The sequence below is a fragment of the Trachypithecus francoisi genome, unplaced genomic scaffold (assembly GCF_009764315.1).
Source record: "Trachypithecus francoisi isolate TF-2019V2 unplaced genomic scaffold, Tfra_2.0 Lachesis_group12, whole genome shotgun sequence".
Lineage (NCBI taxonomy): Eukaryota > Metazoa > Chordata > Mammalia > Primates > Cercopithecidae > Trachypithecus > Trachypithecus francoisi.
The window spans coordinates 28916961-28930387 of NW_022681457.1; the positions used below are offsets into that span (position 1 = coordinate 28916961).

Here is a 13427-nt window from a genome sequence, read left to right on the forward strand (position 1 = left end):
CACTCACCATGAACATACTGCACATCTTACTCATTAATCTTGTTCATTGTCTGTCAGTCACTACAATATAAGATCCAGAAGGACAGGAATGGTGTCTACTCTGTTCCCTATAAACCTTTAATGCTTAGAACAGTGCCTGGCACATAGTAGGTGCTCAATAAATCTTTGTTGACTGAATGAATGAACAGTAGACAATGGCCCAATCTATTCATTCCATCTGCTTCTCATGAGAGAGAAAACAGTAATTCATGAAGGCAAAGAGCTTTCAGACCTCAATGTGGTTTCTGAGGCTCTTCCTCAACACTCCATTATTTAATCGTCACCATTGTTGTTTTTCTCTAAACTGCCACTGTATAATTGACAAGAAAGCAATGACATAATGTAAAATTATGTGTTTTTATTTTCATCTATGCAGCTTTGTTTTATTTTCTAGGACCACTCCAACAGTCATTGGAGTCATTGAAATGACAGTCATTTTCAACCATCTTCTTTGCTTTCGACTGAAACCCTTTCTTCAAATACTTTCATGTGACAGAGTTAATAACACCTCAGTGGGTGAACACTATCCTTCACTTCTCTGGGGGGAAATATTTTTAGCCACCACACGAATTAGATAGCTCTCTGGCTGATAATGGGGCAGACTAAGGATGTAGCATGTTAAAGAAAATGAGCAAACAAACAGGTGCAATCAACTTACAGAATATTAATTAATGTCTTTTATTTTGAGATAGGGTCTCACTCTGCTGCCCAGGCTGGAGAGCAGTGGCATGATCTCGGCTCACTGCAGACTTGACTTCCTCCACTTCCCAAGCTCGGGTAATCCTCCTGCCTCAGTACCCCCCAAGCAGCTGGGACTACAGGCGCATGCCACCATGCCTGGATAATTTTTTGTAGAGATGGGGTTTCGGCATGTTGTCCAGACTGACCTTGAACTCCAGGGCTCAAGTGATCTGCTCACCTTGGCCTCCCAAAGTGCCAGGATTACACACATGAGCCACTATGCCCAGCCAAATATCTTTATAATAATACTAATAAACTGCCAGTAGGAAGTTTGGCATAATGTGTCACTTCAATTATAAATCACAGATGATTTCACTTGATATAGTCAGCTAGAGATAATCCACAGGGAGTAATTTTATTTATTATTATTTTAAATGCTATTAAATTTTGTTTTTATCTAGCCTGCTAATTTTCTGAATGAAGCTGTAGTTGGCATTTGATTGATTTGGCTGTGTCCACAACCAAATCTCATCTTGAATTCTCACGTATTGTGGGAGGAACTCAGTGGGAGGTAATTGAATCATGGGGGGCAGGTCTTTCCCATGCGGTTCTCATGATAATAAGTCTCACAAGATCTGATGGTTTTAAAAAAGGGACTTTCCCTGCTCTCTCTCTTTGCCTGCTCCCATCCATGTAAGATGTGACTTGCCCCTCCTTGCCTTCCACCATGATTGTGAGGCTTCCCCAGCCATGTGGAACCATAAGTCCATTAAACCTCTTTCTTTTGTAAATTGCACAGTCTTAGGTATGTCTTTATCAGCTGTGTGAAAATGGACTAATATAGCATTTACCAGTGTCTGACTTATAGTAACTGTGGCAGAGCCTACTAATTGTCTGTTCAACTTCCATTCTCAAATTCTTACTTCCTAACAGAACCTCTACATCATTGATGATAGCATTTCTACCAGTAAAAAGATACATTTCCAGCCTCCCTTGCAGCTAGGTGTGGTCATGTGACTGAATTCTGTCCAATGAGATATACACAGAAACTGGTAGATATATTTCCAAGTTGTCTTATTAAAAAGTGGGGACAGACAAATGGAGAATATTTTCCTCCCTCTTCCTCCTTCCTGCTGACTGAGAAGTGAGCATGACATCTAGAGCTCCAGCTCCTATCTGAAACCATAAGGTGACCTGGAAGATAGAAGTTGTGCACTGAGTATGGTGAGCAGAAGACAGAAGAGCCCACATATCTGATGATTTTGAGGAGCTGCCTCGGATCATTTTGCTCAACTTCTTTTACCTGAGAGTCATGTTCTAATATCACTGTTCTTGCAGGTTCTGCTATTTGTGTTTGAATTGATCCTAATGAATGTAATAGGTAATCAGAAAATATTTTTTTCAGAGAATGGATGGAGTACATGCATATGGTGGTTCTAGTAGTCTGCTCAGGTTGCCATAACAAAATACCACAGACTGAGTGGCTTAAACAATAGAAATTTATTTTCTCACAGTTTTGGAGGCTAGGAGTCTAAGATAAAGGTGCTAGCAGGGTTGGTGTCTGGTGAGACGTCTCTTTCTGGCTTGTAGATGACCATCTTCTTGTCATGTCTTCACGTAGCCTTCCCTTAGGCTCATGCAGAGAGAAGGAGAGAGAAACATTTCTGCTATCTCATTCTCTTTGTATAAGGACATTGATCCTATCGAATTAGGTCCCCACCCTTATAACCTCACTTAATCTTAGTTACGTCCCTTAAGTCCCTATCACCAACACAGTCACATTGGGACTTAAGGCTTCAACATATGGATTTTGGGGGACACAATTCTGTCCATAACAGCAGTCATCTATTGTCTCACCAGTTCTCCTCTTCTAGGACCTGCTCTTTTCCTCCTATCCACATGTTCCTTCAGTATCACTCTGATTAGCTAGCAGCAGTTGATTGGTGTGAAGTATATACCTGACCCAAGCTAGACCAATCAAAGGTTTTCCCTAGGAATTTTGCAATTAGGCCCGAGAAAGAGACAGACTCCCTCCAGTGACAGAGTGTTGGGTGGCAAGTTCAGAAGCTGTCAGTCTTGCTTTTCTCCATGTGGCCAGAATAAAAGGAAGATGGCCCATAGACACAGAATAAGAATAATAATAAACAGATCCACAGAAAAGGACAGAGAAATGATGGAATGAGAACCCTGAATGCATTAGAATCCCTTGCTTTAATTGTTAACGGGGTTCATATTCATGACCCATGACCCATGAGAAACTTTATAATACAGCCTTCTTTTTTCCTTAGCTACTTAGAGTTGGGCTTCTATCATTTTCAATTTAGAGCCCTAGCTGATACAACTCTCCAAATTAAAAAAAAAAAGAAAGAAAGAAAGAAAGAAAAGAAAAGCTTTGTATTTTTAGGATCTTAGAACTTACATTATTGTCTTTTAATAATAGTTAGCAACAACCAATGGTGTTTGTTTTATCTTGTAAGCTAAATTATCTGAAATTAGGTAGGTACTAAAGTGGAAATAAATATTTGATGTTATTTTCAATAAATTGTTACTGGAGTTAAACCTCATGCTATCCTGACAGTTCCTGCCTACATCACCCTCTTTGCAATTGCAGATGGAAGAACTGGCAATAAATGAGATTCAGCTTGACGAAAACACCCTAAATATTAGAAACCTGTGAAGAACCACTGGCTTGCCTTATCAACTCATTGTGCACCCTATTTGGAAGTCTAAAATAGAACTAAAATTCTCATACTTTTACTTGTATAAATGCTTATAATTGTCATTTTTCCATCTCAGTGATTATTCCTGGGTAAATATACTGCAAATCATCTAAGAAGAGAAAAACCCCTCTGAATGACGTGACTGAGTTTCAGAATGTGGGTAAAGTATGGCTAACCAAAATGTTCAAGCAAACTGATGCAAATTTTCTTTTCTATGACTGTGTAAGCAAAAATCTTTTGCACAATACTAAGTTTGATGTGGTGTAGCATGTAAAAGAGAAAGCACCTTTATCTGTGTGTGAGTGGAAACCAGGTAATCTTGTCATAACTGGGGAAGAAATGACTTAAGTGTCAGCTCCCACATCTCCTACTGTGAATAGTTTTTAGGGGTATTAGGTGTTATAACCACGAACACACAAACTCAACAGAAACTAAATCTCAGTGCACAAAGAAAATGTATCTGCTATGAATTCATATTGGGCTCTTCCCACACATTATTTAATTTAATCTTTCAAACAACCTGTGAGGTAGATATTATTATCACCATTTTACACGGAGGAAATTGAGTCAGAGTGATGCTTTTTCTTGCCCTGCACCACTTACGTCATAAGTGGTGGAGCTGGTTTTGAATGTATTCACTTCACTCGCACCCCATGTGTCTGTGCTGTACTATGAATTCCTCAAGGGATGGGGACTGGTATTTAACTTGTGTCTTTAAATTGTCATGAAAGACTGGAGGCTTCTTCTTGGTAGTAAGTAAAAACGTGTACAATACCAAGAATATAGCGGTTGTACTCAAGAGTATATTAAAGTCAGCAGGTGTGTGTAATAGAGGAGTTACAAAAGACTTATCTGTGAAACATCCTCAGATTCGGCAGTAATAAATTGTTTAAAAACTAGACTTGAGAAAATGATAAGGCTATTTATGACAAACCCATAGCCAATATCATAATGAATGGGCAAAAGCTGGAAGCATTCCCTTTGAAAACTGGCACAAGACAAGGATGCCCTCTCTCTCCACTCCTATTAAACATAGTATTGGAATTTCTGGCCGGGGCAATCAAGCAAGAGAAAGGAATAAAGTGTATTCAAATAGGAAGAGAGGATGTCAAATTGTCTCTGATTGCAGACGGCATGATTGTATATTTAGAAAACCCCATCATCTCAGCCCAAAATCTCTTTATGCTGATAAGCAACTTCAACAAACTCTCAGGATACAAAAATCAATGTGCAAAAATCACAAGCATTCCTATACACCAATGATAGACAACCAGAGAGCCAAATCATGAGTGAACTCCCATTCACAAATGCTACAAAGACAATAAAATATGTAGTAATATGATTTACAAGGGATGTGAAGTACCTCTTCAAGAACTACAAACCACTGCTCAAGGAATCAGAGAGGACACAAACGAATGGAAAAACATTCCATGCTCATGGATAGGAAGAATCAATATTGTGAAAGTGACCATACTGCCTAAAGTAATTTATAGATTCAATGCTATTCCCATCAAGCTAGCAGTGACTTTCTTCACTGAATTAGAAAAAGCTACTTTAAATTTCATATGGAACCACAAAAGAGCCTAAATAGCCCAGACAATTCTAAGCAAAAAGAACAAAGCTGGAGCCATCATGCTACCCGACTTCAAACTATACAACAAGGCTACAGTAACAAAAACAGCATGGTACTGGTACAAAAACAGATACATAGACCAGTGGAACAGAACAAAGACCTCAGAAATAACACCACACATCTACAACCATCTGATCTTTGACAAACTTGATTAAAAAAAGCAATGGGGAAAGGACTCGCTGTTTAACAAATGGTGCTGGGAAAACTGGCTAGCCATATGTAGAAAACTGAAACTGGATTCCTTCCTTACACCTTATACAAAAATTAACTCAAGATGGATTAAAGACTTAAATGTAAAACTCAAAAGCATAAAACCCTAGAAGAAAACCTAGACAATACCATTCAGGACATAGGCATGTGCAAAGACTTCATAATGAAAATACCAAGAGCAATGGCAACAAAAGCCTAAATTGACAAATGGAATCTAATTAAACTAAAGAGCTTCTACACAGCAAAATAAACTATCATCAGCATGAATAGGCAACCTACAGAATGGGAGAACAGTTTTGCAATCTACCCATCTGACAAAGGTCTAATATCCAGAATCTACAAGGAACTTAAACAAAGTTACAAGGAAAAACAAACAACCCCATCAAAAAGTGGGTAAAGGATATGAACAGACAGTTCTCAAAAGAAGACATTTATGTGGCCAACAAACATATGAAAAGAAGCTCATCATCACTGGTCATTAGAGAAATGCAAATCAAAACCACAATGAAATACTATCTCACACCAGTTAGAATGGTGATCATTAAAAAGTCAGGAAATGAGACGCTGGTGAGGCTGTGGAGAAATAGGAACGCTTTTACACTGTTGGTAGGAGTGTAAATTAGTTCAACCATTGTGGAAGACAGTGTGGTGATTTCTCAAGGATCTAGAACCAGAAATACCATTTGACCCAGCAATCCCATTATCGAGTATATACCCAAAGGATTATAAATCATTCTACTATAAAGACATCTGCACATGTATGTTTATTGCTATTTACAATAGCAAAGACTTGGAACCAACCCAAATACCCATCAATGATAGACTGGATAAAGAAAATGTGGCACATACATACCATGCAATACCATGCAGCCATTAAAAAGAATGAGTTAATGTCCTTTGCAGGGACATGGATGAATCTGGAAGCCATCATTCTCAGCAAACTAACACAGGAACAGAAAACCAAACACTGCATGTTCTCACTCATAAGTGGGAGTTGAACAATGAGAACACATGGACACAGGAAGGGGAGCATCCCACACCGAGGCCTGTCAGGGGGTCAGGGGCAAGGGGAGGAAGAGCACAGGTTGATAGGTGCAGCAAACCACTATGGCATATGTATATATATGTAACGAACATGCATGTTCTGCACGTGTATCCCAGAAATTAAAGTAAAATTTAAAATTTTTTAAAAATTAAAAAATAAAAATAAATTAAAAAAAAATAGGCTTGAGAGGAAAGTGCGAGTAGTCACCACCACCAGCACAGCAGTGCCAGAGCCGAGAGGAGATCCTGGCCACTGCCCCTGCCTCCCGCCTGCCTTCAGCTGCCTCCATCCTCAGACCTGTTCCAGCAATCTCTTAAAATGATGGATTAGGCTGGGCATGGCAGCTCATGCCTGTAATACCAGCATTTTGGTAGGCCAAGACAGGTGGATCACCTAAGGTCAGGAGTTCAAGACCAGCCTGGCCAATGTGCTGAAACCCCGTCTCTAGCAAAAATATAAAAATTAGCCGGGCATAGTGGTGCAGGCCTGTAATCCCAGCTACTTAGGAGGCTGAGACAGAAGAATATCTTGAACCCCAGAAGCAGAGGTCACAGTGAGCCACGATGGTGCCACCACACTCCAGCCTGGATGATAGAACGAGACTCTGTCTCAAACAAACAAACAAAATCATGGTGGATTACTATGAAGCTCTAGGCGTGTGGAGACAGGCCTCACCCGAGGATATTAAAAAGGCACACCAGAAACTGGCACTGAAGTGGCACCCAGACGAAAATCCTGAGAATAAAGAAGAAGCAGAGAGAAAATTCAGACAAGTAGCTGAGGTGTATGAGGTGTTGTCAGATGCTAAAAAACAGGACATCTATGACAAATATGGCAAAGAAGGATTAAATGGTGGAGGAGAAGGTGGAAGTCATTTTGACAGTCCGTTTGAGTTTGGCTTCACATTCTGTAACCCAGATGATGTTTTCAGGGAATTTTTTGGTGGAAGGGACCCATTTTCATTTGACTTCTTTGACGACTCTTTTGAGGACTTGTTTCAGAATCAAAGGGGTTCCCGTGGAAGCAGAAGCCAAGGGTCGGGGTAGTTTTTCTCCACATTCAGTAGATTTCCATCTTTTGGATGTAGATTATCTTCTTTTGATACAGGATTTATTAATACTTCATTTGGGTCACTAGGTCACGGGGGCCTCGCTTCGTTTTCTTCCACATCATTTGGTGGTAGTGGGATTGGCAACTTCAAATCGATAACACTTCTGCTAAAATGGTTAATGGCAGAAAAATCACTACAAAGAGAATTGTCAAGAATGGTCAAGAAAGAGTAGAAGCTGAAGAAGATGGCCAGTTAATGTCTTTAACAATAAATGTTAAGGAGCAGCTGCTGCACTTGGATAACAAGTAATTCAAGGCATCCACTTAACAGAAATGTGAAACTATAACAAGAACCATCTGAGGATGAATAGAAACTTTTTTTGTAGATTTCAAGGCAACTTGCCTTTCAGAATAATTGCACCTAAAGTATTTATAAACAGCTAATCGGAACTTCTATTTGTCATAGACTTTTGAGTTTATTGTTGGGACCCATAATAGAACCTTTTTTTTTTTTGTCTTTAAAATTATTGTAGGCCAGGTGCAGTGGCTCACACCTGTAATCCCAGCACTTTGGGAGGCCAAGGCAGGTGGATCAAGTGAGGTCTGGAGTTCAAAACCAGCCTGGCCAACATGGCGAAACTCCATCTCTACTAAAAATACAAAAAACTAGCCAGGTGTGGTGGCAGGCGCCTGTAATCCCAGCTACTTGGGAGGCTGAGGCAGAAGAATTGCTTAAACCCGGGAGGTGGAGGCTGCAGTGAGCCAAGATCACACCATTGCACTCCAGCCTAGGTGACAGAGCAAGACTCTGTCTCAAAAAAATACATATTATTGTAAATATCTGTAGGCTTTTTGCTTTTTTATTAAATGTACTCCAAGGTGAGCCTTGACTCTTTAGTGTAGGACAAGACTGTGCACTAACACCAGCATGGATCTGCTTTTCCATTGTGTCTGAAATGTGAGCCACATAGTGTTGGCCCGCTGTGAGGTCAACATTGCCAGGGCGAATCTTCTACAGAACTAAATTCATTTTTTTTTTTCAGTATGTAGTAGTAAAATATATTAGTAGTAAAATATATTAATGCATTAATGGTAAAACATTTCTGGTTTAATATAAATTAAGGGTGTTTTCTAGGTGAGCCTGAATCCTGGCAACTTAGTCTTGACAATTGTTTAAATATGTGATGTTAAGCTTAGGTTTAAAAAAGGAAAACTGGTAAACTGGGTCTTTGTCATTTGCTTTTTTAAAAAAGAAAATAAATGCAAATGTGTTTGGTGCAAATAAATAAATAAATAAAAACTAGGTCTGATCCCTGAACACAATGCATAATCCAGGACTGACTCCTATGCTGAGGGTGAATGTGATGAGAGATTCTCTCTCAGGGATACTATTGAGGCATTCAACAAAATTTGAATATGGACTATAGATTACAAAAAGAAATTCGGTATCAATGTGAAATTTTCTACATTTGATATCTCTGCTATGGGTATTTTGAAGCATATTTTTATTAATATGAAAACACACTGAAGTATTACAGCAAAAGGGTCATTATATATTCAAGGAGCCTCTCTTGGATGGTTTAGGGGAAAAAAATATATCTCTAAACAGAAAGAATGAGAGAGAGAATAAAACAAATGTGGTCAGGCGTGGTGGCTCATGCCTGTAATCCCAGCACTTTGGGAGGCCAAGATGGGAGGATCGCTTGAGGACAGGAGTTCAAGACCGGCCTGGTCAATACAGCAAAACTTTGTCTCTATTTAGAAGAAAAGAAAAGAAAATGAGGCAAAATGTTAAAAATCGCTAATCGGGTAAAAAGTATAGGAGAATTATTTGTGTGTATTGTTTTCACAGTTTTTCTGGAAGTTTAAATTATTACAAAAGATAAGGTTCATTAGAAAGACCACTAGCCTTAGACTCAGGAGTCCTGGTTTCAGGTTCAGATTTCCCATTATCCATCTGAGTGACATTTGTCATTTTACGTCATTTCTCTGGACCATGCCCCTCTTCAGTAAAATACGAAAGTTATTTGTTTTAACTGTGGATTGGCATTCCATTATAGAAACAAATAGCTCACTCATTCCTCTAAACTGAGTGGTTTCTACTTCTTCCCTGTTATGAGTCATGCTGCAGTGAACGGCTGTATTCATGGTTCCCTGTGCTCATGTGCAGGTGTGTGTCCTGGGGCACAATCATGTTGATCCATGTGGGTAAACTAAAAAATATAACATCGAGTGAAAAAAAGTACACTGAAAATACATTTAATATGATTCCATTTATGTAAATTTTCAGACACTAACATACATCATAAAAGTACAAAAACATGCATCAGATTGATATACGCCAGCATCACCTTAAAGCTTATCTCTGGGCAGAAAGGGAGGAAGAAGGAAGGAGTAGAGTGGGCTGTAGTTACATCTATAATGTTTTTTCTTCTTGAGAGAGTGAGAAATTGATCTACGGTAAGGGTGGGTTCAGCTAATGACTCTTGGTGTCTTCTAGCGCTAATGATCTATAATCAAGTTAGATTTGTAACCTTAAAATACTTTACAGCCTTTACCCTGCTTGCAAGTGTGTATAGATTTAACAGAATTCAATAAGCATGTACTGAGAAAATTCTTTACCCAGGGCATTGAGCTACCTACAGTGAAGTCAGAGGGAAATAAAACATGGTTTGGAATGCTTTGAGGGAAAGAGGACTCTGATGTGGTGTTAAAGATAAGCTTGGTTAATCATTTCCTTGAGATAATGGCACATAAGCTATAATTAAAGGAGAAAATGGACATATGAGGGAGGGAGGACTTCGTTAGACCTATGCTTTTAGGCATATATTCCTTATATGAACATTTATTCTTAGCTTTGTTGGCTCAGTGAATGGCCTAGGAAAGTTACATTCCAGAAGTAAACATGTTATTACACATGGGAATTGAATGGTCCTCCATGAGTACCTACAATTGAATTCTATGTATTAAAACAGTGGAAAAACACACACAAATAGAAAGTATTTTTAATCAAGAACTAGTATCCAAAGCAAAACAAAGTGGAAATTTGGTAATTATCCTGTGAATTTCTGCAACTTAACAACCAAACTGTATAATTCGAGCAAGGAGTTCATATACTGTTGTGCACACACCCTTGTAGCAAAACATATCTCTCTACCTCTGAGAGTCATCTTAGGCAAATGTGAACAGAAGGATTTATCCATCAGGGCTCTTTTAGTACCAAAAAACAGAAAACCTGACTCCAATGAACTTAAATGAAACTAAAAGGTCCAAGGATAGATTTTTAACTTCAAGTACACGTTGATCCAGGAGCTCAGGCAATGGCATTATCAGGGAACCTAAAGACCCCCTCTACCCATCTTTGGGGTTTTGGGTTTTTGATTTTTGTTGCTGTAGATTTGTTTTTTTTTTTGAGATGGGGTCTCGCTCTGTCACCCAGGCTAGAGTGCAGTGGCGCGATCTCAGCTCACAGCTCTCCTCCGTCTCCTGGGTTCAAGCGATTCTCCTGCCTCAGCCTCCTGAGTAGCTGGGATTACAGGCACACACCATTACACTCAGCTAATTTTTGTACTTTTAGCAGAGACAGAGTTTTACCATGTTGGCCAGTCTGGTCTTGAACTCCTGACTTCAAGTGATCCGCCTGCCTCGGCCTCCCAAAGTGCTGGGATTACAGACGTGAGCCACCGTGCCTGGCCTATCTTTGTTTTTAAGTGGAATCTTCTGCTGGGTCTAGGAGCTTGTTACTGAACCAAATTTGGGTGGCACAGCAAAGCCAAACACGGACATCAGGATTTTCAGCTGGAGAAAATGAGGCATTTATTGCAGGGCACCAAGCAAGGAGAATTGGCAGCTTATGCTTAAGATCAGAACTCCCTAATGGCTTAGAGGTAAGAGTTTTTAAAGATGGGGAGGCAGGCTGGGCACAGTGGCTCATGCCTGTAATCCCAGCACTTTGGGAGGCTGAGGTGGGAGGATTGTCTGAGCCCAGGAGTTCAAGACTAGCCTGGGCAACGTAGCAAGAACCTGTCTCGATTAAAAATATAAATAAATAACTTAAAAAAAAAAAAAAGATGGGGAGGCAGAGGTTACAAGCAAAATCATAAATCAGTACACGGAGGTTATATATTAATTTGACCTAAAAAGGCAGGACGTCTCAAAGTGGGGTGTGGGATGGGGGTGGCCCACAGGTCATAGGTGGATTCAAAAAGATTCTCTGATTTGTGATTTGTTAGGGAAGCAAAGCTTGGTCTAAAAACTTGGCATCAGCAGGAAGAAATGTTGAGCTCTGGCCTGTGGGCATGACTTCCTTCAGGACCCTCAGGAAGAAATTTAGGACAAAGAATGGGGATCAGAGTTCAGTCCTCAGGGCCCCCTTATCTGAGGTCTATGTGCCAGCAGATGACATTTTCCATTGGGTAACGGTCCAGGTTTTTGAAAAACAACTTGGGGACTGAGATGTTATCTTTAGTTTCTACATGGAGCCAAACATTTTGGGACTTTAACTTCCCTGGCTATTGTTTTAAGCTGTTATTACCTTCTTGTTTATCAGGTTGCTCATGTACTTCTCAAGGCTAGCTGGGTGCCTGGAATTTCCCTTGAAGGAACTAAAGATTTTCCTTTATTTCCATGTTTGAAGGAAGTCCCCAGGAGGCCCCTAAGAGGGTTCCCTGCTCCATCTCAACCAAGTTGATACAAGATAGATTAATAGGACAAAAGCATACAGGTTTTATTAATTTTACATATACATGGGGATCCTCACAAGAGAGGGAAGACCCAAAGAAATGGCCAAAGCAGAAAATTTTTATACCTTTCAGGCAAAGAATGACACATTTTGTGAAGAAATGACAAGACTGGGTCTGGGGTAGGGGCAGTAAATTCTAGGGTAATCACTAAGAGATATATGGAGGGCTGTAAGGCTAGTGAAAGAGGAGGATTATTTTAGTAAGCTTATTTATTCGGATCCATTGCAGCATCACTTCTCAGTCATGGCTAATAAGGATTATCTTCTCATGCTAGGACAGGCAAAGCACCTTCCTTCCTTCCTTCCTTCCTTCCTTCCTTCCTTCCTTCCTTCCTTCCTTCCTTCCTTTCTTTCCTTCCTCCTTCTTTCTTTCTTTCTTTCTTTCTTTCTTTCTTTCTTTCTTTCTTTCTTTCTTTCTTTCTTTCTTTCTTTTTCTTTCTTTCTTTCTTTCTTTCCTTTTTTACTTTAAGTTCTGGGATACACGTGCAGAACATGCAGGTTTGTTACATAGGTATACACGTGCCATGGTGGTATGCTGCACCTATCAACCCGTCATCTAGGTTTTAAGCCCCACATCTATTAGGAATTTGTCTTAATGTTCTCCCTCCCCTTGTTCCCCGCCCCCTGACAGGCCCTGGTGTGTGATGTTCCCCTCCCTGTGTCCATGTGTTCTCATTGTTTACCTCCTGCTTATGAGTGAGAACATGTGGTGTTTGGTTTCTGTTCTTGTGTTAATTTGCTGAGAATGATGGCTTCCAGCTTCATCTATGTCCCTGCAAAGGACATGAACTCATTCTTTTTTATGCCTGCACCTTCCATTATTTTTTTAAGAGATGAGGTGTTACTCTGTTACTCAGGCTGGAGTGGAGTGGTGTGATCATAGCTCACTGCAGCCTTGAACTCCTGGGCTCAAGCAATCCTTCTGCCTCAGCCTCCCAAGTAGCTGGGACTACAGGTATACACCACCACACCTGACTTGAAGGCAACTTTCTCACAGAAATTTTTATGGCTTGCTATAGGTAAGAAAGGGCAGTTCAGATGGTGCTTTCTGCAACTGCTGCTTCTCAAGTGCTTTCAGCTAGAAATAATCAAAGTGCAAGCTGAGCATTTTGGAGTATTATATCCTTGACTTCTTCAGCATCAAGACTGTTTCTCCCCATTTCTTGCCTTGTCTTTTTGCAATGTTGGCATCATTTCTAGGCTTACACATATAACTCCAGACTCAGGTCATCCTTACTGTTACAGTCCTGGAAAAACAAGACAGCCTCAGCTCAGTAGTTCCCATACAAATTCCAATGTTTAGGTTGC

At 40.0% G+C, this 13427-nt stretch overlaps 1 pseudogene; it reads left to right on the forward strand.

Moving 5' to 3' along the window:
* Positions 1-6957: 6957 nt before the first annotated feature.
* Positions 6958-7688, forward strand: LOC117093817 (annotated as a pseudogene).
* Positions 7689-13427: the final 5739 nt, after the last annotated feature.